Raw genomic sequence first — 23,100 nt, forward strand, 5'->3', positions numbered from 1 at the left:
TATACTTGGACTTCCTTTGTGGCTCAGCTGGTAAAGAATCTGCCTGCAATGTGGGAGGCCTGAGTTCATTCCCTGGATTGGGAAGATCCCCTGGAGAAGGGAAAGGCTACCCACTTTCCCTTCTCCCTACTATTCTGGCCTGGAGAATTCCGTGCACTGTATAGTCCATGGGTCTCAAAGTGTCAGACACGACTGAGCGACTTTCACTTTCGCTTTCATTCTAACTAATCATTGACTTTCCCAATGGCTCAGCAGGTAAAGAATCTGCCTGCAATGCAAGAGATACAGGAGACTTGGGTTTGATCCCTGGATCAGGAAGATCCCCTGGAGAAGGAAATGGCAACCCACTCCTATATTCTTTCCCAGAGAATTCCATGGAGAGAGGAGCCTGGCAGCCTACAGTCCAATGGAGTAGCAAAAGAGTCAGACATGCCTGAGCAACTAAGCACAGAGCACACATCCTGATTAATAAAGGTACAGTTAGGATGACGACTACGTAGAGGAGGAAAGTGATGCTTAGATAGGTTAAGCAACCTCCTCCACGTTACAGATATGATAAGTGGATAAATATTTATGGAGTCAGGACTCCATAGTTTCTCTGGGGTGGGGGCACTTATGTAACTATCTGTTTAGAAAGGGGTAACTTAGGAACCTGAGGCTTGCATAACACATTATTCATGATAGAGAATACTGGGGAATTATGGGGGTATGGCTAAGGAAGGTCATGAGAGGCTTTAACAGTTCTACCTCAAGCCAGCTATGGGTATGATTACTGATCTCACATGTTAGTATTCATAAGTTTCAAATGCATCACAAAAATACCTCTAATACAATAGCTCTGAGAGGCAGATGGTTTGTGCCCATTTTACAGATAACAGGTGAGGTTGAGAGAGGCTAAGTGACTTGTCTGCACCTCTTGTAGCTAAAAAGCAATGGGGCTGAGAGTCAAGTTCTCTCAGGAACTTGTCAAAAACACTAATCTTTAGGCTCAAATTCAGAGATTCTGATTAAATATGGTTAGAATCTCAGCTAGGAATCCGGATTTTTACCAGCTTCCCAGCTTAATGTGCTGCAGACAGACTTCCATTTTAGACCTTACTGGCTCTCTGGCAGGGCCTCCAGTCTGGCCTCTAGTGAGGCTTAGCTTTTTAAACCCTTTATTGCTGTTCCCAGCACTGAGGGAGAAAATGACACTTCTCCTTCTGGAAGGAGGCGGAGGCCTGGAGCTTCCAGTTTTGAGCATTCTGCTCTTGGCTTCAGTTCTCTGTGTCGATTAGGCCTTTCAAACCAATTACCATTATATATTGCTGAGATTTATAGCCCTTGGTATTTGAGGTTACAGGACTTCCGTTCTCAGGAAGAAGCTCCATGCCATCACTTCTAATCAGCTCAGCACAATGACTGACTTCCCCTCTGTAAGAGGGCACACTGTTCCATTAGAGTATTAATAGCCAGGCAGAGCAGCCTCAATTTCAGTGCTTGGGGAAACATAAAAATTGGCTTTGGGGGGATCCAAAGTTTTAAAGAATTGTCCTCCTTATTAAAATCAACTCAATGATTCAACAGAAATGACTAAGAAAAAAACCTAAAAAACCTGACTTCCTTAGGTAGAGTGTCCTACATAGAAAGTTATACTGTTTCCACAGGGTAGGCAAGGTGTTCTTCCCTGGGCTCATGGAGAGAGGACAGTTGCTCTCAAGTTCAAGGCACAAACAGTAAGCAGCAAAATTTCTGAAATATCAATTTATTTAATACCTACTAAATACTGAATGAATGAATGAACGAGCAAGCAGATGAGTATAAGGCAGATGGGTGTTCATTTTCCAAAGCTGTTACTTAATTCATCTGTTCATCCAATCACTCACTATTTACTAAAGCAATAACCCAGTGTTATTTGTCAGTCATTATATTAAGGTCATGAGAAATTCAAACACAAAGCTAAATATTTTATCTACAGAGAATTTACAGTCCTCTCAAGAAAGGCATGTAGGAGAATCTCCTGGGGGTCTAGTTTGGGGGCCTGGGCTTGATCCCTGCTCGGAGAACTAACACATGCTGCAGTGAAGAGTCTGCATGCTGCAACTCAAGATTCTGCACGCAGCAACAGAAAAGATCCCCTGTGCCACAACTAAGACCCAGCGCGGCCAGATACATAATTTTTATTTTTTTTTAAGGAAAGGCATGTGATGCTGCCCCTATAAAGGTTAAGCACTTCTGAAGACCTTTAACCATGTGCCCCTAGCCTACATTTTCAGCCTCATTTCTCAGTCCTCCTGTTACACATAGAGTCTATGCATCTCTGTTCTTCCTTCATCTTCACATTAAAAGATCCATCCTCTTTCACTCACATCTGTGTGTTCAAACCCCATGTTTTCTTTCAGGGTTGTTGAAAAACTCCCTTTCCTGCAGTCTGTTCCAATTCCCTCCTTAGGTAAAATAATCCCCTCATTTGAAGGCCTGAAAGAGTTTTCAGCATAAACGTGTGTCGTTACTCTTAGCCCTGTCTCACTGACAGTTTTGTTCATTGTCTTCTTGTCCTATGAATGTTGAGCTTCTGAAACAAAAAACAAGAAAGTCTCAATAATAACTCTTTATAATCCTTATAAAGCTCCAATACTTTGGAGACGTGATGCGAAGAACTGAATCATTGGAAAAGGCCCTGATGCTGGGAAAGATTGAAGGAAGGAGGAGAAGGGGATGACAGAGGATGAGATAGTTGGATGACATCACCAGCTTGATGGACATGAGTTTGAGTAAGCTCCAGGAGTTGGTGATGAACAAGGAAGCCTCGTGTTTTGCAGTCCATGGGGTCACAAAGAGTTGGACACAACTGAGTGATTGAATTGAACTGAATGCCTTGTCAGTACTGAGAGCTCATAAATTTTCGTGAATTGAATGGATGACTTCCCTAGTAGCTCAGACGGTAAAGCATCTGTGTGTAATGCAGGATACCCGGGTTTAATCCCTGAGTCGGGAAGATCCCCTGGAGAAGGAAATGGCAGCCCACTCCAGTATTCTTGCCTGGAGAATTCCATGGGCAGAGGAGCTTTGGCGGGCTACAGTCCATGGGGTTGCTGAGAGTCGGACACGACTGAGCAACTAACACACACACGTCCTCCAGTAGGGTGGGATTATCTCTGAGGTCCTGTCAAATTTCTATCCTAAGTCTGGTGGCAGTAGCCATACTAATAATAATATGTATTGATGTTAACAACTTCCCCACCACTTACTCTTGCTAAGTACTGGTCTAATTATTTTGCATGTTTTATTTCGCATAGCCTTAATGCTGCCTTGTTGAGATAGGTATGGCCACTTTTATTTTAGAGAGTATCTGATGCTTGACACATGGTTGACCTGAGTCCAGGTGTGTATGTTCAGGACTTGGCTTCTTCACCATTAGGAGATTAGCTCCCAGACCTTCCACACCCCCAACCTTTGGCTGGATTTCACCAAGTGTAAGAAACACCTAGAAAGGTATTATCTCTTATGAGAAATAATTCCTGAGGTCATCCTGGTTCTGGAAGAGCAGGTGAGGAAGAGGAAACTTCTTTTTAATTCCCTGCTGGAGAAATATACACTGTACTATGCCATGGGGAAAACCTATACAATTGTAAATTAAAGGTATACATATATCATATATATATATATATTTTTTTTCTTGATTTGGACAAATACCACCTACAAATGGAAAAATGTTCTGGGATCCATATTTCCAAAAAGAATAGACTACTTTCCTAGGAAGGGAATCATCCTTTAGCCCCACTGGGATGTAACATGGGTAAGTGAGTGACATGAGTTAGAGGAAGCTCTGGGAGTTGGTGATGGGCAGGGAAGTCTGGCGTGCTGCAGTCCATGGGGTTGCAAAGAGCTGGACATGACTGAGCGACTGAACTGACCCGACCTACAATTCTTTCTTCACACTAATAGGCAAACAGCTGGCCTGGCTGAGATATGAAATGTTATGTATGGCTTCTATACCCGGAGAAGTATATATACTCTGGGTCAGTGAACTTACACCATCTAATTCAGCAATGCTGTTTATGTATCATGCTTCTTTGTCTGTATTCTTTAGCATCTTCAGAGTGGAAAAACAATTATGCTAAATCTGGCTTCCAATATGGCAAAGCTTATCAGAAAACAGTATCAGTCTCTTCTGTCATTTCCCCCTGTACTCTCTTCCCTTCCACAATATTTTTTGGCTTCTTCAAGGGTTGTCTTCAGTTTAGTTGCTCAGTCATGTCCAGCTCTTTGCAACCCCATGGGCTACAGCACGCCAGACTTCCCTGTCCATCACCAACTCCCAGAGCTTGCTCAAATTCACATCAAGTTGGTGACTCCATCCAACCATATCATCGTCTGTCATCCCCTTCTCCTCCTGCCTTCAATCTTTCCCAGCATCAGGGTCTTGTCCAATGAGTCAGTTCTTTGCATCAGGTAGCCAAAATATTGGAGCTTTAGCTTCAGCATCAGTCCTTCCAATGAATATTCAGGACTGATTTTCTTTAGGATTGACTGGTTTAATTTAAGTCTATTAATCAGCATTGGCTACCTACCTTGAGCCTCTTAGTATCCACCATAAAGAAATGTGATAAACCATTGTCTCTGGCCTCTGCACCGTGGAGTTTGTACAAGGCTGTCTACATTGGCACCTTCTTGGCACATGTCTCCACTTGGTTATCTGGTATACCACGTTCTCAATCCTATGTGGTATGTGGCAGCACCTTCCTGCAAAAGGCAGCGGATTACTTCTTCCCCTGCTTGAGGAAGCCCCACAGCAGTGCTGCTAGCTTCCCATTCTGCCCAACTTCTGCTCCCAGAGTCCTCTTGTTATTCCAGCCTCCGCCTTTTATGGTGCATTCTTTCTCAGCAAACTCACTACCCAGCTGGATTATATAATCCAGTTTTGGGTCCCTCCTCTGCTCATCCTTCCACACACAGTATCATCAGATGTGTCTGCATCTACTTTCCCTAAATAGTTTCCTCAATTTCCGATTTATGAGATTATACATACAGGGACTTGAGACAAGCAGGGCAATTTGGCACCCTAGAGTAGACCCAAGGTGTGTCATCAGCACCCTTACTGTATTTAAAAGTATTATACTCTCGCACTCAACATTTCAACTGATGCTCATAGAAGCGTTACACAAAGTAGGACATTATCCTCATTTTAAAGATTAATAAAACATGGACAGTAAACAGTACTTGAGTGGTTATGATATGCTAATGGCAATACTAGGGATTAAAGGAAGAGACAGGAGTATGCCACAGATGCCCCTTAGGGATGAATAGTTTGAAGAGCACATGTTGACACTGTTTCCTTTCTCCCCACCCTTCTTCCTCCCTATCCAGCTTCCTTCCTTCCTTCCTTCCTATTTTTCTCTTTTCCCTCTTCTCCTCTTCTCTTTCTCTCTCCATCCTTCTTTCCCTCCCTCCCTTCCTTCCTTCTATCTTTTCCTCCCTCGCTCTTCTTTCACTTTGATTTTTTCTTTCCAACAGGAATTTTTGGAATACTTACCAAAAGCTAGGCTTATACTAGATATTAAGGAAACTGAAGGGAAACTGAAATTTACTATATCTTAAGACCATACATAACTAGGCATTTTTATATTGCTCTAATTTTTAAACATTGAAGTATAGTTAATTTATTATAATATTGTATTATTTTCAGCTGTAGAACAAAGTGATTCAGCTATATATATATATATACATACATAAATTTTTCCAAGTTGTTTTCAATTATAGGTTATTACAAGACATTGAATGTGCTCTAATTTTTAGCCTTCAAAAGAAACTTAATGAGTAGATATCATCACCATGTTTTGCATGGCAGATGACTTGCTCAAGGTCATACACTTGAGGGAGTGGAGTCAAGACTTTAATCCAAATCTGGCTTTAAAACTCAGACTCTCTAACCCCACATTAGCGGACCAAACATAAACTCATAGTCTCATGCAGCAGAAACAATGGGACAATTGAACCGAGTGCAAAGATCTGTAGGAGAAACTGCTATTACAAGACAAGGAATCTGGAGATGAGAAAACATTTACAGAGGAGGAGCTCAGACCCAGAGAAGACAGCAATTCTCCTAAGGACATGCACCATGTACCTGTGTGCATGGGAGAAGGGAGAAGACAGAGACATACAGAAACAGACAGACACAGGGACAGCAGACGGCTACATAGTGTTAGTGTTCAGATCTTCTAAAGTCAAGTCCAACCTGTCTGGCACATCCCTGGGCTGCTCTCTCCCGGCTGTCTGAATTTTGTGTTCTAAACTTTTAGGACAGGCTTCTATTCAGATCCCGTGACACTAGGCTTCCGTCCTTAGAAAACACAATGGATCCTAGAAGTTGGAGTCGAAATCCCAGCTATTCAGTATTTGTGCTTTTTGTATTAGATGTTTGTTTCTGCCCACACGTGTTTGTGGAGATGTGTGTTTCCCCAGAAACCTAAAATATGCTATGAATTAGTGGGAGAAAGCTCAAAGCCGCTTGGTCCAGAGTCTACTAAGGAAAAAGTAGGGAGGGCGAGACTGAATGGGGAGCTGTCTGTCCCTCTGTGGCTCTGACATACTAAGCAGGGTTTGTTTGGGTGGGATCATCTGGAAGCACTAGAAAATGGAGGAGAGAGCTCTGTTTCTGACCCACCCCTCCTCAACACATCTGCCCAACACTGCTCACGTCAGCTCCAGCCTTTTCCCACATGCTGCAAGCATGTCTGATGCTTCCCTGCACTAAGGCGGGTTCTTCTAAAGTCCTCCTTGATGTAATATAGAACCTGGCAGGCTCAGGGAAAGGATCAGCTACCCACATCCCCACAGATGAATAAAAATCTGGATCTTGTTTACTCTCTTTGCAGACAAGGCTGGGCTTTTCCTTCTAACTCGAGAACATCAGTGAGGAATCCAAAAGTTCTCCCAGTGGAGTGGCTAGTGTTGAGATGCCGTGACAAGGCCACATGGAAGTCTAGGGGCCCCATCTGAGAATTTTTTTTAATGGGAAGAAACCTTATTTCACTAATAGTTCTGTTTTAGCTTCAAATTAAAAAAAAATAAATAAAACAAACACAGGGATAAATTGATGGGCAGAGCTTCTTCTTCTTCTTTATCAGAGTAGAAGATAACAGGTCTCAAGTCATCTTAGCATGATAAAAAGTTACATAAGAGAAGCCAAGAAATCTAAGCTTGGCACCTGGATGACACCTGCCTAGTCACCACTGCTTTCTGACATGAGACCGTGATTACATTAGATCAGATGGTCAATGGTTTATGTCTGACGTGTGCTGCTACCAGCATCTTCCATGCTCCTGGCAGACATTACCAATCTATGTGACCTTCTTTCATGGTATGTAAGAATTTAGCATCAGAAGCTTCACTCATTCCTCAACACATCCCACTAGAGAGCAGCTGTCTACTCTGCCTATCTATTATTCATCTCCAGAACCGAGTATCTTTATATCCTTCCCAGACATTAAAATATATATATTTCCAGTCATTGTTTCTCTTCATTCTACCTAAACAATTTTTTTCTTACACATTTTGGAAGGCAAGTCCCAGCCCCACTCAACAAGTGAAACCTACTTCATCTGTGACTTTTCCAGCCATGTATGCATTTATCCACAATAAACTTTCAGCAACTGTAGAGAATTTGGAATTAGCATAGATAAGAAACCAAATGTTTGGATACTGAACTGAAGGCCATTTGAAGTGTTGCATGAGATTCATCTGAATGCAAACACTCAGTTGGCAACCTCACAACAGTCTCTCAAGACACTCTTTCTGTGGTATTTCAGAGCTAGCCCTATGCAAGAGCAAGAACACGCTCTAAACGTGACGCAGACCTCTTCAGCCTCATTGATCATCACAAAATTCGCCACTCCTATGGATCAAGATTCAAGAGGTGCAAGAAAAAAGTATGCTTTTCTTAAACAAGCTTCCCTTTCACACACTCAGATGGGATAGGATAGACTGCAGTGACCTGAAGAGGGAGAGGACCCGGTGGACAGACAAAGCAGGAGTCCCAGGGTGGACTGAGAGTCAGAGAACTCTAATCTTTGTCCCTATTCTACTTCTGTCTTCTTTTGAGATTTTTGAGCCTTCTCTTCTCTTCTTCAGATGTGCTGCCTGAGTTCATGCTGAGAACCCAATCCAGCTCCTCTGCTCTCTGACTCTCTGAATATGTGTCTTGGCTTCTGAAGAATGAATGGATGATTGTGAGGTTCCTACAGACACTTTTACTTACGGTTTATACATCATCAATTGTTTAAACTTTGAGGAGGGGGAGGAAGGCTTCAAGTATTACCCTTGTTTTTCCCTCAAATATTCTAAGAAATTAACTCTTCATTCTATGTTTAATGACTCTCAATGATATAAACAGGAACTTTTTGAATTTCAGAAATTTTACTCTGGTGCTTTTGTTAATAAATTTACTGTGAGGTCAGCCTCTTTTGCTTTTTTTTTTTTTTCCCCAATTCACTCTTTTCCACTAAAGTTTCACCCATCCAGAGAATCCTCTTTGTAGTCTTCATGTGTGTAAATCCTCTGCATCATTTAAACTCCAGCATTTTATTTCCTCTATGAAGTCATCCAAGATCAAGTTCTTCTCATCTGTTATAAATGTGATCATGGGCAATCTTGTTATTCCCCATTTCATCATCCATCATGCATTTATTCTCCATTTTCCAATAGGGTTTTGGGAGGAACAAACATAACTGAAAAAGACTCTTGAATCTCAAGGACTGCAGTAAGTATGCATACATGTGTGTGTGTGTGTGGTATGTTTGTGTGTGTGTGTGTAGGTGTGTATATATAATATTTATAACCATACTTAGATAGCATGATGTTTTGGTTTTCAAGTTTAGATGACTAAGAATAGAGGAAATTAAAGGTATACATCTAATAACCAACCGAACCAACCTTGAAACTCAGTACCATATGACTTTAAAATGCATGCATCTTTTACTACCACACAGCTCTCTTTGCCATAAATTCTTCTAGTAGGTGGGAAAGGTCACATTTTAAACAGCTGGACAAGAGGCAGAGGAGGGTAGTAATGAAAATAAAAAATAAAAGTATATTCTATAAAATCTTGATTAAGTCACAGCAGTTAGTGTCACAATGAGCACTGAGTTTCCTGGAAGCCTAAGCAAAGAAAGAAATAGGATGAGTATCAATCTCTTGGCATCTAACAGAAGAAAACCTAGATACATATGGTGGCCTGGATTCTACTTCTGAGATGAGCTTGTCACAAAAGACACTGAGCAATACATTGGAAGATGTTCTCAGTAGTACTTTGATCAAGAATCCAAAAGATGTTCTGCAAACATCTGTTTTTTTATAATAGCAACAGCATGGATGAATGCTGGCAGAATCGTGCTAAATCATAATTCCAAATGGCAATTCTTTAAGGGGCTCAAAGAATACAGTCCAGGGATCTGTCTTAACATAGGAGTAAAATGCGGAACATTTAAAGGTTTGAATAGTTAGCATGCTTTTAGTCCAACATTTCCTTGAGATGGTGAAAATGTTTTGTTTTTATATGAAAAAAGAAATACATGATAAATTTTCTTAATTTGTAGCAAGAGAAAAGCTATTGTTTTTAGTTTTATAATTATGTGTTTGTTTCACAAAAGTCTGGCCATAAGATGCAATGAACTATATTTGTAAACAGCCGGGAAGCCATGCTACTGCTGCTCCTAAGTTGCTTCAGTTGTGTCCAATTCTGTGCGACCCTGTGGACAGCAGCCCACCAGGCTCTTATGTCTATGAGATTCTCCAGGCAAGAGTAATGGAGTGGATTGCCATTTCCTTCTCTGAGGAAGTCATAGGAGAAATAATTTAGTACAGAAATTCATGGCCTTGGGATTCTTTGGGGGTAGACAGTGGCCAAGAAAGCCTTCTCTGAGAAGGTGACATCTGATGTGAAAACTGATGAGTAATTAAGGGGAAAAAGGGCAGTAGTCTTGGGGTGCAAAGATAGTTTTGAAGAGGAAGCAATTAGCTCTCTGAGAATAGGTCGCAGTAGAGGTGACATTTGAAATAAATATTGAAGAGTGAGTTTTCCCAGTAGGCAAGGGGAAGGGCCTTCTGAAAAGAGCAAACTGCATACACAAAGGTTTGGAAACACCAAAATGTGGAATAGCAAATGCATATTCAGGTCATTTTAAGTTGCTTCTTGGGTCAAAGCCTGCCCGTGTAGGAAAGCAGCCAAAAAGTCAGGCTAGAGGTCAACACAGAGTCAAATGATGAAAGACCTCATATGAGATGTCAAGCAGTCTGACTTTTATTCTGAGCAGGCTGAGACTTGTTTGTGAGTGACACATCTGAGCCTGACCATGGGGAGGAGCTGGCAGGAGGGTAAGGCTGGGATGGAGGGAAGCTGCTGTCGTGGTGATACAGGCAACAGATGCTGAAACAAAAACTGAGGACTTGGAGTGAGACAGAGAGAGAGGAGCAGGTCCAACTAAGAGGCACTTAGGCAGCAGAATCAACTGAATTTAGTCACTTGTTGGCTGGGAGAGGGGTTTCAGAGAGGAAGAACCCCAAGATGATTCTGCACATTGTAAGAACTATGAGAGGAAGAGACACACCTGGAACAATGTGCACAGGGCCCGACTCCTGAGAGGACTCTGATGAGCCCTTGTTCACGAACAAACACTTCTGGCTAGGGTGACGGGGAAAACAGCAATGTTGTAGCAAGGATTCAACTAATGATGCAGAATTAAGGATACTGGCTTATTTACAGATGGAGAAGGCGATGGCACCCCACTCCAGTGCTCTTGCCTGGAAAATCCCACGGACGGAGGAACCTGGTGGGCTGCAGTCCATGGGCTCTCTAGGAGTTGGACACGACTGAGCGACTTCACTTTCACTTTTCACTTTCATGCATTGGAGAAGGAAATGGCACCCCACTCCAGTGTTCTTGCCTGGAGAATTCCAGGGACGGGGGAGCCTGGTGGGCTGCCGTCTATGGGGTCACACAGAGTCGGACACGACTGAAGCGACTTAGCAGCAGCAGCAGAAGACTTTTCTAGGTCTAGGACATGTTTATCTAATTATTATAATAATGGAACATTTACTGAGCTCTTGTAATGTGGCCATCAACAGTTAAGCATTATATACATAATGGTATCACAATTAATGGTCATGATGCCTTTATGAAGAATAAACACTTACTGCAAAAAAGTCATTTTAGGGATGAAAGAAATTCAGACTCTAAAAGCTTAAGAAAATCATTCGAGGTCACAATACTAGTGCATGGTAGAGACAGGATTTGGACCCAGGTCAGTGGAATTCAAAGTCTGCATTCTTAGAGAAAGACAAATATCATGTGATGTCATTCGTATGTAGAATCTAATTTTAAAAATGTTTAAAGATACAAGTGAACTTATTTATAAAAAGAAATAGACTTAGAGATATTGAAAATAGACTTATGGTTACCAAAAGGAAAGCATGGGAGAGGGAGGTGGGATAAATTAGGAGCTCAGAGGAACACATATATGCTACTATATATAAGATAGGTAACCAAAAGGATCTACTGTATAGCATGGCAAACTCTATTCAATATTCTGTGATAACCTACATGGGAAAATAATCTAAAAAAGAATAAATCTATGTATATGCATAAATGAATCATTTTGCTCTACACCGGAAACTGATGTAACATTGCAAATGAGCTCTACCCAATAAAGTTAAAATATTTTTAAAAAGCATCCAAAAAAAAAAAGCCTAAACTCTTAATCATGATTCTTGGAGATTGAGTTAACTTACCCAAGGACACTCAGTAAGCAAGAGTTTTATAGGGGCTGGACCTATATCGCACGTTTTGGTTGAGAAGGCTAGGTAAACTCTGGTGATGTTTTAATGTAGGGTATATGTGTAGATATATGTAAGCCATTCTGGAGAAAACACAAAACTACAATTCAATGGGAAGATACCAGTAAGTCCTCTATTTCTGTTAAGTGTTCAACCAGGGAACTGTCTAGCTTTCTGACTTCAGTACTACACAAGGGAAGGTGTTAAAGGAGAAAGAGTGGACAGTGGGTTGGATCTCCTTAGCAAGTGTCAAAATAAAAGAAGTGATTTAATTCTTATTGTAATTTGCTGACAGCCGTAGACTTTGGAGCTGCAAATTAGTAAACAAGAGTTTTCTACAGAAAACTGGCAAATTCGCACTCCTTGTCAACAAAGATACTGAGAATGTTGGGGTACATTTTCTCTCATAATTGCCCATGAGTGCCCAACGCCAAGTTTCTGTATCAGTGGAGAAGGAAAGAGAGAGGCAGGGTCTTAGAAACTGTAGGAAACTTCGTCCTTAAAATGCCGATGGCACTGGCAAGCTAAGCAGAGAGGTGCATTGGCAGAGGAGCTTCAGGCATCAAGGACAGATCAGAGGTGACGCTATCCAGAGTCAAAGTTTCCCCATGAGTGTCATCCGAGTCCTTTCTTGAGGACTGCAGGGGTGCGCTGCTTCACGACGCGTCTCATTATCCGCTGGACGGACCTAGTTCCTGTAGTGCCCAGGGTCTGTTAAACTGCAACTTTAGTTCTTTCCTAAAGGAATATCCTTTCTTTACAAAAAACCTCTTCGCATGCTGGAGGACAGTTCTTGTACTTCACGATGTCCTCTTCCCTCAAGTTTTCATAATGAACAGCTGAAGTCGCCAATATGACAAGGATGTAGATGAAAAATCGCTTCCATGTACGGAGCGCAGGAGACCCCGTTCCAGACGTGCGCAGAGAAATAACCCTGCCTGCTGCTGTATTCAATCTAATTACAACTCAGAAAGGGAGTAATGATTATCTCCATAATACAGGATGAAGATATTGTATTTCAATGAGATATTAAGAAAATTTCCTGGTTGTTCAGTGAGTAAATGGTGGCCCTAGAATTTGAATTCAGATAGGTCTGATTCTAGAGAGCAAGAGTTTTCTTATATAACAGACTCTCTTAAACTTTACCCACTTCGACCCTTTTCACTTTTCATTTGCCCCCTTTATGCACAAATACTTTACAAGCATAAAGAAGGAAGATCAGTTATGGAGGAAAATCTGCTTATTCTTCAGAGAGTTTTATATTACACTTATTTTGAGTCATTTTCTAGGGAAAGTTACAGCGAGAAGAAATATCTGACATACTTCTTTCCTAACCAATAACACTTTTAAGAACATTATTTTGTGGAGATGTTAAGAAAATAATTATGAAAATAATCTGGGTACATCAAGTTAAAACTATCCCCTTTAATTTTCAGCTAGTGAGAGCAGAGGTTAAGATATACTTTTTTTTTGGAAGGCCAGTTTGGCAATGGGCATCCAAAGCTTTAACTTTCTGCATACACTTAAACAGAATAATGCATTCATTCTTTCATCTATACAATCAATTCATGTTTACTTATTGAACATCTAGTAAGGCAGGTATTTCTAGTTTTTTTTTTTTTTTGGAGCACAGTGATGAAAGATTTATGAAACTAAAAATTCTAGTGTGGGATGATAGGAGAGCACATTTATACTATAATAAGAGGACTTATGCTGTAGTGAAAATAAAGCAGGGTGTTGACAGGGTGAGTCTGGAAGTGCGGGAGGAAAGAGAGTGATGGGTGGTGAACTATTTTGGAGTGAATTAATGGAGAGGCTACTAGAAAGATCTGGATGAAGCGTTTCTGGAAGATAAAAGAGTCTTGAGGCAGGAATGTTGCATTCAGGGAACAGTGGGAGGGCCAACTAAGCTGGAGAGGAGAGGGTAGCAAGGAGCGGCTGGAGACACAGGTAGGACCCTATAGAAACAAGTAAGACACAGACCTTAGAGAACTTAGAAGCTTTGAAAGCCATGATAGGGACTTGATCCCAAATGCTCTACGTGCAGGAGGTTAACATGAACTGCCTTTACATCTATACGATTTCTTATTCCGAGGGGAAAAATCTAAAGTGCTCAAAGCAGAAACTGGGAAACCAAGTACCAAACTGTAGCAGTAAAGAGGAAAAATGATAGACTAGGGTGATGGACAAGAAGGGATGTTCTAGGGAGATGGACTAGGGAGAGACAGATGAGGGTGCTGGACTGTGGGGGAGCATGGACGAGGGGAAGAGAGGCTAGGATGATGGATTAGGGGGCAGGGGAACTGGGGGGATGAATTAGGGGGAGATACTCCGGAGTGATGGACTAAGGAGGAGAGAGACCAGGTTGATGGAGCAGAGGGGAATAAAATTGAGGGGGATGGACCAGGAGGAGATGTTCTAGGGTAATGGACCAAGGAGAAACAGACTAGGGTGATGGATTTGGGGGCAGGTCAACTAGAGTGATGCACAAGGGGCGCTGTCCTAGACCGCTGGATTAGGGAGAGCTGTTCCAGTGAGATGGACCAGGGGCAGACAGACTAGGCTGGTGGATTAGGGGCAGGTGAACTAGAGTGGTTCACTAAGGGGAGCTGTCCTAGACTGATGGACTAGAGAGATGGATTAGGGGGAAGGGGACCAGCTGTACAGGGACATGGCGTGAAATAGAAGAGGTGGAATTGGTGAACAGTTCTGGGATTTGGGATAAATTTGATGTCAGAGCTGGCATAACTTGCCAGATGATCTACCACGGAGGTCAGTGGCACTAATTTCCCTTCTGGAAATTTATTCTAAGGTAATAATCATGGATCTCCACAAAGATACCATTATAAGAACGTTCATGATTGGCAATGGCAAAATGTTAGAAATAACTTGTACTTCTCAAACTTCTAACCTAGTTTAAAAAATTATGAAAAGTTCTAGAATGATACAAATAAAAAAATTAGCAGATATCTTGTCTTGGTTAGTGAGATTTTTCAGTCATTATTTTTCTTTCATGTTTGTTTGTATTTTAAAATGTTTAAAATGAGACTGTTTTATTTTGTATAACAACAACAACAACAACAAAAAAACCCTCAAAGTTATGTTTCAAAAGTAAACTTGTCCTTATTTGACTGCATTTCTGCACAGCAGGGTCCAATGATTTTCCATCTAAAATGTATCCCAAGAACTCAGTTCAGTTGGACATCCTCTGAGGATTTCACAAATACTCATGATAGATTTACTATGTAGCAATATGAGCCCAAGCTGAGACTGACACTGGGATTCATACATGTCTGGAGAGCTGGCCGGGTGCATGTTTATTTATATGCGTAGTTTGCACTGGTTAGAGGGGGTGGAATGGAGAAGGCTGCAGGGAAGGAGGAATGGTGAGAACAACTCAGTGCCTATGATGTGTCTGGCATGGTCCAGGAACTAAAATTGAAGGAGCTATTTATTCAAAGATTCTAGGAGGCACAAAAGTACAAAGAGGGCATCCGCAGTGCCCAGGAGATGAAACATGGCACAGAATGGGTGCAAATATGCTCTTCGTCTCTCTGGGGGAAATCATAGTCAAATCTGGGCATTTCAAAGATGTCTGAAAATGCAGAGCATCAGGAAGTTCCAGTCCCGGGACCACACTCATACAACAGAACCCTTGGAAGTGCTAAGATCCCCTCTCCAAGTGGATTCCTCAACTTCCAACATAAAAGAGGGGGTGCTGGGAAATTACAGGAAGGGCATGATGGCACTTTACCAACAAAGGTCTGTCTAGTCAAAGCTAGGAGTCATGTATGGATGTGAGAGTTGGGCCAAAAGAACGCTGAGTCCCAAAGAATTGATGCTTTTGAACTGTGGTGTTGGAGAAGACTCTTAAGAGTCTCTTGGACTGCAAGGAGATCCAACCAGTCCATCCTAAAGGAAATAAGTCCTGAATATTCATTGGAAGGACTGATGTTGAAGCTGAAGCTCCAATACTTTGGCCACCTGAGGCAAAGAGCCAACTCATTGGAAAAGACCCTGATGCTGGGAAAGATTGAAGGCAGAAGGAAAAGGGGATGACAGGATGAGATATTTGGATGGCATCTCTGACTCAATGGACATGAGTTTCAGCAAGCTCCAGCAGTTGGTGATGGACAGGGAAGCCTGGTGTGCTGCAGTCCATAGGGTCGCAAAGAATCTGACATGACTGAGCGACTGAACTGAATGGAGGGATTAATGTGACCCTGTTTATTTACAAAGGATAGTGTAATGTGGGGGAAAACTGAGGCTACCATAGAATACAGCTCCCAAACCCTAGAGATGGAAAGGGCACTGGAGGTTTCCTAATATCTTCATCTAGCTCCACAACCACCCAGAAAGACATTTTCACTCCCTGAATACCCCTGATGGGACTGGCTGACTCCTTTTCTGGTGGTGATATTACTTTGTTTTTGTGTAGTTGCTCAGTTATGTCCGACTCTTCACAACCCCATGGACTGTAGCCCACCAGGCTCTTCTGTCCATAGGATTTCCTGAGCAAGAATTCTGGAGTAGGTTGCCATTTCTTTCTCCAGGGGATCTTCCTGATCCAGGAATTGAACCCTCATCTGCCGCTTGGCAGGCGGATTCTTTACCACTGAGCCACCAGGGAAGCCCACTTTTTTGGTGTATCAGGATAAACTTCTCTCTCTTCTCTCCTAGCCATGTTGTTTGGAAACATGGACAGGGCTATCATGGCTGAGAAGGTGAGTATTAGTGGGAGCCAAAATCTAAGTGGGTTTCCCTGGTGGCTCAGCTGGGAAAGAATCCGTCTGCAATGTGGGAGACCCGGGTTTGATCCCTGAGTTAGGAAGATCCCCTGGAGAAGGGAAAGGCAACCCACTGCAGTATTCTTGCCAGGAGAATTCATGGACTCTATAGTCCATGGGGTAGTAAAGAGTTGGACATGACTGGGCAACTTTAATGCACACACAAAATCCAGTTTGCACTCTGCTCTCCAAGTCATGTGTCTGGGATTGGTGAAATGAGGTAAGTTTTTAACTTGCTAAAAGAAATCACACATTAATTAAAAAAATTAATTTGCTCTAAAGGATGTTTTATTCTCTCTTTTAAAAATTATTCACTTAAAGCAATCATGTGTGCTAAAGGCTGTGGCAATCAAGGGCCAGGTTCAACATCAGTCCTCAGCTTTGTCTTCAGCGCTTCTTGTATGTTGCCAAACAATTTCAGCCCTGACGGTTCCTGAAGCAGTCTTGGTGCTGCCACACGGCAATCTTTTAATGCCACAGAATCTCTCCTTGTGGCAAGTCCTTCCAGCTCTAAGTATTTGACATTATCATTCAACTCCTCTACACATTCTAAGCTATTTTAACAATTGCCCAACACATTTCTTATCCCTATTCAAAAAAGCCTTCTTTTATCCCTCCAATAGTGCATGGCCCAGGGTGTACCCAGTATGTATTTACAGCCTCATTTCTCTCCAGAAATCCCAGTCAAATCCTTATCCTACATCTCTTTGGCAGATATTCACACTCAAAGACCTACCTGTGTGCTTACACCTTTTGCTTGCTTCTCCATCTATAGCTGGTCTCCAATTATTTCTTGAGCTTTTGTTTTTTCTTCCTTCAACTTGATGATAAACTCTTTGATGGTGAGTCTGTGTAAACAGAAGTCATGCAATAACTGTGTGCTGATTGATTTAATTCCTTTGTTACTCTGTGCCCACGGCCCACTCTCTGCCTCTCCCGCCCCTGGTCACCTGGTTAAATCGGCTTTTGATAAATACTTACTGAATGAAATAACAAACCAGCACTAACTAAATATAAGGTGTTATTGTAATAATTGGCTGGGTCAGACAGATGCTTGGATACCATGTGGAATGCTGTGGCAGCATTGGAATGCCACTGGATATATGGAGGTCTGGCAGAGAGCAAACTGTGGTTGGATCTGGGCACAAGAGGGTGAGGGTGGGAGCGGGAAAAACTGAGCAGGAGTCATTATGTCTGGGATGAAGTGGAAGGTCTGAGCAGGGAAGAAAGCAGCCCCAGAACAGACTGGCTCTCAGTGTTACAAATGCAGGTGTGAAAATCAACGATAGCTGTCACAACAACAACAATGATACAATAATATTGTGAAAAGGAAACTATCCCATGGTTTGATGTTAGTTTAATGATTTTCTCAGGTTGCCGAATAGCCTTCCCACCTATGGAACCTAAAACACATTTTGGAAAAGAAAAGTCATAAAGTATATTAAGTTTTGAACAATGGTAGTTGGAGAAGACTCTTGAGAGTCCCTTGGACTGCAAGGAGATCCAACCAGTCCATTCCGAAGGAGATCAGCCCTGGGATTTCTTTGGAAGGAATGATGCAAAAGCTGAAGCTCCAGTACTTTGGCCACCTCACGCAAAGAGTTGACTCACTGGAAAAGACTCTGATGCTGGGAGGGATCGGGGGCAGGAGGAGAAGGGGACGACAGAGGAGGAGATGGCTGGATGGCATCACTGACTCGATGGACGTGAGTCTGAGTGAACTCCAGGAGATGGTGATGGACAGGGAGGCCTGGTGTGCTGCGATTCATGGGGTCGCAAAGAGTCGGACACGACTGAGCGACTGAACTGAACTGATGGATACTGGAGAATTTGAGTAAAGTTGCAGTGATGACTACAAATCATTTCAAAATGTGTCAGGAACCAGATGGATTGACAGAGGGAGAGAGGTCTACAGATGGCTAGGTATGTATGTGATAAGGCAAGTATAGTGAAACGCTTGCTGTAGAATCAAGATGGTAGATGTATATATATATATGTTGACTGTAAACAATTTCAATGTTTCTATATGTAAGCATGTTGGCGAAAATACACTGGAGAGCAATTGCTTCAGTTTCTTTGAAAAGAAGCATGTTGGATCCTACAATGACAGAAGCAAAATATAGTTCACTAGATAGACTTTTCCAGAGTGGTAGTAATAAATCTCCGATTTTTTTTTTTTGAGGCTATGTTTACTATCTTTATTACATAGATGGGGAAACTAAGGTTTACAGAGAATAAACTTATTTTTAAGAAAATACTTTTAAGCATCAAGAACAAAGCTAATGCTTTGGATTGGCTCTTCCAGTTTGCTTGTTTGGATCAAGCTCCAGATAAAGCCCAGCCTTTCCAACTGATGCACATCTTGGCTTGTCAGGCTTGTTTAATTTATAAACACCTGCTTTCTTTCCGTCTTTCTTCTTTCTTTCTTTCTTTCTTTCCTTGCTTCTTTCTTTCTTAAATATTTATTTATTTTTTTGACTGCTCTGGGTCTTAGTTGCAGCATGTGGGATCTGGTTCCCTGACCAGGAATCGAATCTAGGCCCTCAGCACGGAGTCTCAGCCACTGGACCACCAAGGAAGTCCTCCTTCCTTCCTTCCTTTTCATCTTGCAAATTACTTGTTAAGGAAACCGAATCATTTGTCTGGTACAAATTCCAACAGTCTGACTTCCACTAATTACACCTCCATGTTGTCATCAAAGGTGTTTCTTTGTTTTTCGAACTTCCTGTACTGCTGGCTTGACCTAGACTGACCAGATTCAAGTTTGATTTCTTAGCAAACTGTTTCCTGAGAAGTGTGTGCTCTTCCATGATAAGGTCCATAACGCCTGAGTGTCAGCAGCCACAAATGTTCACCATCTAGATCAGGTAGTTTCACTGCTGCTGCTGCTGCTGCTGCTAAGTCGCTTCAGTCGTGTCCGACTCTGTGCGATCCCACAGACTGCAGCCCACCAGGCTCCGCCATCCCTGGGATTCTCCAGGCAAGAACTCTGGAGTGGGTTGCCATTTCCTTCTCCAATGCATGAAAGTGAAAAGTGAAAGTGAAGTCGCTCAGTCGAGTCTGACTCTGTGCGACCCCATAGATGGCAGCCCACCAGGCTCCGCCGTCCCTGGGATTCTCCAGGCAAGAACACTGGAATGGGTTGCCATTTCCTTCTCCTAAACCTCCAAATTTATAAAGGGTTTTAGAGTCTACCTAATACAAAATATGATGACTGAAAGAAAAGACTTTGGAACCAGACCAGCTGCTTTCTGATTGCTAGCTGTGGACAAGCCATTTAAATCCTGTGTCCCTTGGTCCTTTCATTTGTAAAAGCTGTATAATAAGTCTTCCCAGAGATGCTGTAATGTTGAAATAAAGCAGTGAATTAAAATTTCTTAGGAAGGAAAATAACAAGCTCTGTATTAACACTAGTTATAATAATAATAATGTTGTTGTTGTTACATTGTCCCATTGGCTTTCTGAATAGGAATAATCAATTCGCTTTACAGCAGAGGAAGCTGAGGTTTAGAGAGAAGTCTTTCATCTAAGATCACGGAGATTAGTCAGAGGTGATACTGGCATGAAACTTTTTCTCTTTTGAAATATGCTTCCTTGTTTCCCAACTATCATTCAGATTTTCAATCATCTCTAAGGTGGAAAAAGAAAGCTATGGGCCCAGCAGAGTGCTTGGTACATGGTAGGTACTTAAAAAAGCAAGCGAATGATAAAAGCTCATTTATAGCACTCACTGTGTCTGCTCCCCTGCTAAAGCACTACACATTATCTCAAAGCATCATCATAAAAGCTCTGAGTTTAGTTTCACTGCCTTTACTTTCCAGATGAGAGAAGAGAATTTAGGAAGCATATATTGCCCAAGATCCCACAACTAGCATGTCTGAGCCACAGATCCATCTGGTTCCAAAGTCCCATGCCTTTTAAACAACACTGCAACACTTTCTTGAATGAAGGGAAGGCTGCTTCAAAGCTGAGCCGAATGGTAGAAATTAAGAGACATGAGCCATTCTACCCTTAATCCACAGAGCTCCCCCTGGGTCCTTCTCATCATAGATGCATTGTATTACTAGCAAATGTGAATGTTTTGATGAATTAGGCAAACACTCCAATTGCCTGTACATTGCGACATCTTCCCTTCAAAGGCCAGGGAATGTAGACTGTACGTTCTTTGTCCAGCTTGTCTGAATGCGTCAACGCTGTCTGGGAGGCACAGAGGTGGACGCTTTCCTAGCAGGGGTGAGGCCCCCTCCTGCATATCCAGCTCCTGTATTTGTAACATTGCCATGTGCTGTACCACTGGGCCAAGGAATGAAGGGGCCCATGGTCCCAGCCACCTCCGATTATGCAAGCCAAGAAAAATTTGCAAATCGCATGAGAAAAGGAGGCAGTCCCCAAACATCTTTATTTGTTCATTTCTGTGCCCTGACACTTTGATTGCAGTCTTGCACTTAGAAATTTCAAGATAAGTATCAGCAGCTGGACACCGGGTAAATCAGAGACACAGACTCTGTGTAAATATTGGAGTTTCGAAAGCACAAAATGATGTCCAATGGCTTGGAGCACCGAACCCAGTGGGAAGGGAGGGGGAGTGATGCTCTGGCTTTGGCAAAGGCAACCTTCTGAGAAACTTGTGGACATGTCTGTACATGCCTGAACTTGCCTGACAAAGCCAAGCAGAGATTTCAGAGTCTGGCAGATCCAGATACGAGTGGCCTGTTTGCTCGGAACCAAAAAGGAACAGTCAGAGGAAATGAAGGATTAGGATGAAGAAACAAAAGATTAGAGGGCTGAAATCTGTTAACAGAACAGAGGGTGCAGGCTGGGTAGTCATGATAATGCTAGTAAGCTGAGCAGCCATCTATTGAGTGGCTACCACTGACAAGATCCAGGGCTGGACTTTTCACATCCATTCACACAATTAGCTCTACCAGTCATTTGGAATTTGGACTGAATCTGCCCCCATTTTATATATATTTAAAAAAAAGAAGAAACTGAGATTAAGTGGTTGGAGAACTGTATCAAGGTCACAAATCGGCAAGTAAAAGGAAAAGAAGGTTACAGCACATGCTGGTCAGACCCAGACCCACCATGTGTGACATCCTGAGATGCCCCATGACTGCTTCACACGGATTTAAACAAAGAAGGAACCCAGGATCTAAACTCCCCCAGAGGTGGAATAAAGAATAAATATTCTACTTGATTCTAACATGTTCAAAGGGGTTATATAATCTATTGGATGCAGAAGGGATAAAAGTACCTAAAAGGGTTTTGCCTCAAGGACAATATATTTCATTTACTAGATATACATTTTAACTAGTAAATATTCATTTTTTCCCCTTCTCCTGAGATAAGCAATGAGAAGGGGAATTCTGTTTGAGGAGAGGAAAGAAAAGAAACAGAAACTCTCTCTTCAGGGGTTGAAATAATGGGTGGTACTGATCTCTCAGCATACTGTAAGCAGAGATTAAAGAGTTTTGCTGGTAAAATCTGTCAGGAAGATGGACCGGAAAAGCGTGGCCAACACTGGGTGTCAGAGCAATCTGATCAGCTGAGTAAGAGTGTAGATACATTGATGAGTGAAGTTCCAAGAACAAGTAAAGCCAGGTAACATGCTGTAGCTACACTGAGAAGCTTAGCACATTATTTAAGATACTCTGATTGCAAGTAACAGAATTCAACTCAAGGTAGTGTAAGCCAAAAAAAAAAAAAAGTGAGAATTAGTGAAAGCACACAGGGTTTCTCTTGCAATAGCCTGTGTAAAATACAATGGGAGAAAAATTTAAGCTGCCTGGGAGAATAGGGAGAAATGATACTAGAGAGGATGACAGAATTCCAAATCCTGAAGTTCTCTGTAGACCCCAGGAAGGCACTTGGATTCAATTCTAAAGGCAACAAGGAGGCAGAAAGGAGGTAACATGACCAAAAAGCATGAAAATGGGATTACCAGATAAAAAGATCATTTGATTTGCTGGAAGGGTTAAAGAAAGGAAGGTGTCAAGGATGACTTGATTTTCTTGGCTGTGTCTGTAGTAGTAACAGAGATAAGGTAGGAGAAAATGGTTAGTGATGCATTTAGTTTGGGACAGATTGGGTTTGAGATGTCTATAGGCCTTCCAAAACATATTGATAGAAAGTTAGAGGCATGGGGGTGCTGCTCAGTACAGGTATTGGAGTTGGGGTTAAGAATGTGAAGCTGCCAGCATGGAAATGCTAAGTGAAACCAAAGCAATGGCTCAGGACATCTGAGGAAGTGATGAAAGATGTGAGAGCAGGAAGGAGAATCCAATACAGAACTCTAAAAAATAAATAGTAATGAGTCAGGCATATTAAGAAGAATGCCTTCAAAGTTCCTAAGAGAAGCCAGAGAGATAAGAGGAAATTATAAAAAGTATTACTTCCAGAATGGCAAGGCAGAAACCTCTGAAAATCCACTCCTCTATCCAAGCAAGAACACTGAAACAATTGTCAAAATCAACATTTGCAGAATGCTAGATATTAACCAAAA

This window comes from Ovis canadensis, chromosome 2 (genome assembly GCF_042477335.2).
Source record: "Ovis canadensis isolate MfBH-ARS-UI-01 breed Bighorn chromosome 2, ARS-UI_OviCan_v2, whole genome shotgun sequence".
Lineage (NCBI taxonomy): Eukaryota > Metazoa > Chordata > Mammalia > Artiodactyla > Bovidae > Ovis > Ovis canadensis.